Below are 6,153 nucleotides of genomic sequence, written 5' to 3'. Positions count from 1 at the left end.
GAAACAAGATTGTCTACTTGTTGGGAGACTCCACCACAAGGCAGTGGTTTGAGTATTTAGAAAAAAATGTGCCAGGCAAGTTATTCAGTGGTCTAAATACCTCTGATATAACTTTGATAAAATGTTATTTAAGACTTGATGCGTACCATAAATTTAATATAAATTGAATTTATAGTACACTATACGAAATAATGAATCAAGAGAAAAATAATGGATACATAGGCCCCAAAAGGTATATTTGAACACTTAACAAATTGAATGAATGTCTTGGCATATAATAAACTATCAAAATATCAAAACAATTGGCAAACAAGTATCAAAAATGACTTTAAAGATAAGTTATATATATACTGTATATTCATGTCCCTGTTACACACACATACACACTTGTATGATTTGCTTTCTTTTGTGAAACAAAACGTATTTTTTTTCTTCATACATTTGGATTACTTTTTCTCTATGGACTTGAAACATTCCCCAGTGTCTGTTTGTTTTATGCAAAAGAAAGTCAGTCATACAGTTTTGGAACAACATGAGGGTGTGTAAATGATGACAGCATTTACATTCTCTGAATTGTATTATCCCTTAGGTGCCCATAAAACTTTTGGCCTGCAGTGTACAATAAGTAAATAAACACTGTAGCCCTGCAGAGTTCAGCTCCAACCCTAATTAAAACTCACCTGCCTGTAGCTTTCTAGTAACCGTTCAGACCTTGATTAGCTTGTTTAGCTTGTTCTTGTTTTTGGATAATTCCAAAAAATGTCCAGATATTCTTGACCTCGACTTGTTATTGTCTAAAGAAACCCTTAGTAAAGAGGAGGTAGCATATCTATCTAATCTGAGAAATGAAATAGATGATCTTTACAAATTATCTTTGATCTGTACAAAAGTCACTTTTGTCACTTTCAGTTTAGCTAAAGGTGCCTGCATAAGATCTAGGGCTAAATGGTTAGAAATTAGGGCGAAAAACACCAGTTATTTCTTTGCTTTGGAAAAGAGAAACATAAAAAAGGAACTCTCTAGCAACTTTAAAAATTGATGATAATATTAACATAAACCTCTTTAAGATGAATACATATGTATATTATTTTTTAAATAAATTATATAATTTGAATTATAATGGAAATTGTCAAATACAAAGACTAAACCTTGCACTCAGTAATCTAAAGTAAGTTTAAAATGGTTTGCGAAAACAACCTTTCTTTGACTGAACCAAGGCAATGCAGTCTATGAAGAAGGGCCAATCCCCTGGCTCAGGTCACCTAACTATTAAGTTATGCACACTTTTGGGAAATTATCAAGAGGCTACTACTTCGAATGTATCAGTAATGAAGAATTAGCAAAACTAATATTTAACAATTGGCTTTAAAGGGAAGTATCTTTTCTTGGTAGAGTTATTTTAATAAAAGCCGAAAGTCTGTCTCACTTCATATACCCATATTTTTCATTATTTGTCCAAGATAATACATGTAAACAAATTATTAGTTTATTGATTTAGAAATGTAAAAAAATATGTTTTATGTGGTAAAAAAAAAGATGATGGTTTTGACTTTTTTTTTTTTTTGACATTAATAATACTTTAAAAGTGAATTGAATAAAGAATTGTGTTAATTCACCAGACTCTATTTGGTATTTTATCCGACACAATATCTATTAAAAAGTGGGAGGGCTCGAGTTTTTGTTAACCTGTGCCTTCTCCCTTAAGCTCCCCATAAAACTTTTAAAATTCCATGAGCAGGCTCTGCTGGCAAGGTAACTTTGTTTTGCCACAATTTAGTTTGATATTCTAGCAAAGAACAAGTCAATTTTTCTTAAGAATTGGTGTGAAAAAAGTATTGATTATCTTTGTGATATGCTAGATCCACAAGGAAATGCTTATTTTTGTATCAGTCTAAATGTAATTTTCCTGTTGTCCATAAGGAATTTCTTACAATAGTAAAAGCTATCCAGAATGGTCTTGTTCGTTTACTGAGATATAATTTATCATTTGAAAAGGTTGTAAGAGTGAACAGGAATTTCTGGTTGAAGACAAATGTATTTATGACCCAAAATGTAGTAATTCAATTATTAGGAATGTGTTGGTCAAAAAATAAATAAATAAAAAACTAGGAGAATATATTGTTACGGTGTTGGAATCAAGGATCACTGAGACAAATGTAACGAATCAGCTCATGGGGAAATATGAATAATTAATCATAACTAGTTATAATTAATTATAAATATTTAGATCCACTGTAGATATTTAGCTAACCTCTCAGGGTCAACTGTCTGTCAATTCTAAGAATGTTAATTTCCTGGTTATAACTTTCTTACTGTACAATTCTACAAAGAGCTTGTAGCATAAATCTGCATGATTAAGTGACTCCAGTTATGAGCAAACAATGAACAACGTCAAGTGTGATACAAGTAAGACTTTATTAACTACATAAACACTTAAAACTAGTCCAACATACTACATAAACTGGTCTAACATACACATAAATACTTAAACTGGTCTAACATACACACCCACACACACACACAGTTTGTATAGGAAAAGGTTAAAGCTTAACGCAGTAAAAGAGAAGAGAAATAAGAATATGAAGTTATGGAAACATTTGCATATTCAGCAGATTTACAGCCAGAAGGGAACATCAAATTCTTAGTTCAAACACACCTTTGTAAAAAGGTGAAAATTATACCTAATGTATCAATTAATAAGACTCAGTTTGAATACTTGCACGTCTCATCTGTCTGAAAGAGAGGCTTGATGCAGTCCAAAGGTTCAAGTTGATCTTTGCTGAAGTTGGTTGATGAAAAAGAACCAGTTTGCATCTGAGAATCTTTGTGAATGGAAATTCAAGGCCGAAGGCCTGGCACAAAACTTTCCTGGAGCATTGGAGCTCACATCTTATCCAAACCTAACAGAACCACCGACTCTGGGCGGGTCACTGAATGTGAGGCCTTTATGCTGTAGAAGATTCCCGCCTAACAAAATGGGCTTGTCCAATGAGAAAGATGGAAATTCCAAGCGGGAGGTGGCATTTGCTGGAGGGTTTTACGACCCTTTGTCTCTAAGCATGGTAATTTGCTTGGGGTGTTGATGCACAAACTAATAAAGATTCTTAGAACACTAATATGTTGCATAGGTATAAACATACAATATACACTCTCAATTAGATCATCCGAATACGAATTAATAGAGACCAAACACGGTATATGTAAGGTTACATGAATGAGTAGTTAAGCATGCATAAAAATAGTCTACAATACAACAGATAATATACAAGACAGCAATAATATACACAGTGACCTGAAGGATATGTGTGTTCATTCAAAGAAAGGTTTTCCTATGAATTAATTAGTGGATTGTGGATTTCCTGTGGAAAATGTGGTGCGAGGGGAAATTCTCAACATGCCATTAGGTCGTAAATGGATCTGGTCTAGCAGAGGTGTCGTGGTTGCCATGGGGACCAGGGGGGGCCTGGTGTCGTTGCAGACATCCTGGCATCCAGTTTATTGGGTGAGGGGACTGTGACGATTTGTTAATTTAATGAATAACTGATTTGTTAAATCAAATGAAAAATTGTGTGTTTGATTGGTCCAGACGCTACACAAAGGAGATATACGTAGAACAGTCTTTAATGATCCAAAACAGGGGTAACACAGGGCAGGCAGGAGACACATGTAGTACCACACGGAGAGACATTCAGGTACAGAATTATGTTTAACACCAGACAAGAAAACACGGGACAGACAACACTTTAAATACAGGGCTTAACAAGGGGTAATTACAAGTGTAAGAAATTAGCTCTTTTAAATTCAGAGGGTATCGAATCTGAATATTCAAAATCAGCTTAATTAAACTTGATTCAAAATTGATAGTTTACACTTGATCAACCATTCGTCCAGCAAACATTAAATTCAGTATATCTTAACAATTTTGATATTTGTATTATCCCTAGGCCACAGGTTAATACATGCTAGTGATAATTTATTCAGCTATGAGCTAGGTAACAAGATCTGGGCAAAGTTTTAACTTTAAAATACACAACACAAGACAATTATTCTTTATAATGAAACAAGCATTTATTTGCAACTCTAAGCAGGGTGTGAACTACAGGGGAGCTAGGGGGAGCTCGGCTCCCCTTAATAAGACATGTGCTCCCCTGAAAACGTGATTTGTGAAATTTTGGGGGGTCTCAAAAAATATTGACAATGTGTTATTTTGACATGCAATTTCAGTTTTGTGTAATGTGATCATCGTGGATTATTATGTGTAAAATTGCAAAAATATCATTTGTGCACGACGGCGATTTAAACCTAATTCACTTCAATAAAGATAACTATACATGCTATTCTTGTCATGAGCATCAAGGTGTGGGGGCGCTGCGGTGCAAATTCCACTCATGTTTAGTACGTGTTAACTTAAAGATTCGTAGAAAAAATATAAACATTGGACTCTGGTCGATTCTGTGTTAAGGTAAGGCATGTTATTCGCAATTATGTGTTGTGGCTGGGTTGTTATAGGTCTGCGTGACTCTCGATGTCGTAGGTAGGCCTAATTGAATGGAGTAATTATGGTATTCTTCTGTAGCCTGACGACCAGTAACTTTAACCGTTGTTCATGTGAACTCAAAGACTATTGTTTATAGACTATTTGTGGGTGGCTGTTTGTTGTTTCACCTATCAATTTGTGTCGATAAAGTATAATAGGGTAAATCCTGTATAGTGATTTATCCTATATAGTGCTACAAGTAGTGCATACACTTGTAGCTGTTATGTATCTTTGTAAGTCATTCTTTTGAGGCACGTGCAAACGCATGAATCAACCCCCCCTTATAAAAAAAAAAGTGGACTCCCCCAAAGTCCACGGTATAGTTCGAACACTGACTCTAAGGATACATTAACTAAAACTATCACTAAACTACCAAAAGCACACAGACACACACACACACATACTGTTCAGAGGATGAGAGTTAACGGAGTTTGACTGAAGTCCCAAAAGTCTAGTATTTGCTCCTAGTTCTTAAATTGCACCAAGAAAATCACAAAAGCAGAGATTTGGCTTATCTTTACTGCTTAAGATCGATTCAGCACCAGTTCAGTCCAAAAGATATGAGCAATAAAAATGTTGTTTTACTCGTTTACACTAGAGTTGCGGGTATCTTTTAATCACCTCGGCTTTACTGTAACACGTGGGAAACAAACACTAAAAGCCCAGTGATGAAACGACACTAAGTTACCTGATTAAACCGCGCAACGCAAAAGAACAGCTGGACCACACTGGATCGTTGTCTCTGATCGAAGTCATGGCCTAATGGTTAGAGAGTCAGACTCATAACCCAAAGGTTGTGGGTTCGAGTCTCGTACCGACAGGGATTGTAGGTGGGGGGAGTGAATGTACAACGCGCTCTCTCCCACCTTCAATACCACGACTGAGATTCTTTGCACCGAACCCCCAACTGCATAAATGGCTGCTCACTGCTCCGGGTGTGTGTGCACTTTGGATGGAATAAATGCAGAGCACTAATTCCGAGTATGGGTCACCCCACTTGTCACTTCACTCTCTTTTTTCTTAAAATAAGAAATCAGAAAAATTTGAAGAAATTCATATGCAGAAAAATATGAATTCAGTCATTAAGAGCCTGCAATATAATGGAATATTAATGTTGTTAAATGCATTTTAAGTATTCAAAAACATAATTTGTTTTCGTCCGTTATTTATTAATAAATAATTTATTTATTCCAATTGCCCTAACCCCAGCAATACATTTATGGGGGACCGTGTGGGCCAGATGGGCTGAATTTTAGCTCCAGTCCAGCCCTAGTGATTCTCCTCTTCTAGGGCCAGAAAGAAGACCTTTAATAATAATACTATTTAAAGCCTGGAATATTTAGTGTAGATACACATTGTATCTATGTGTGTTGGAGATTTGATTTAAAAAAACATTTATAAAAAATTATTCCTGTGGTAGAAAACGTTGTGGCACCAAGATACGCTACTATGAAGGGGGGCCCTTGGGTTTGCTATAGCCCCAGGGCCCTATGTGTTCTTAATCCGGGCCTGGACACAGGTGAATCCAATGACAAATTAACGAGAGGAAAGAAACTGGGTCACAGGGAGCATATGGGCGAAAACACGACAAACAGGTTCATAATCCTAACATATAT

The 6,153-nt window shown here is 35.7% G+C and overlaps 1 pseudogene; it reads left to right on the top strand.

The window, feature by feature from the left end:
- LOC107588094 (NXPE family member 4-like) overlaps positions 1–4,538 on the top strand; it is a 13,555-nt pseudogene extending 9,017 nt beyond the window's left edge.
- The last annotated feature ends 1,615 nt before the right edge of the window (positions 4,539–6,153 follow it).

The sequence above is a fragment of the Sinocyclocheilus grahami genome, unplaced genomic scaffold (genome assembly GCF_001515645.1).
Source record: "Sinocyclocheilus grahami isolate Dianchi unplaced genomic scaffold, SAMN03320097.WGS_v1.1 scaffold98.1, whole genome shotgun sequence".
NCBI classification, from domain to species: domain Eukaryota; kingdom Metazoa; phylum Chordata; class Actinopteri; order Cypriniformes; family Cyprinidae; genus Sinocyclocheilus; species Sinocyclocheilus grahami.
The sequence above is the reverse complement of the archived record's forward strand: the minus strand, read 5'-3'. Positions and strand labels throughout refer to the sequence as shown.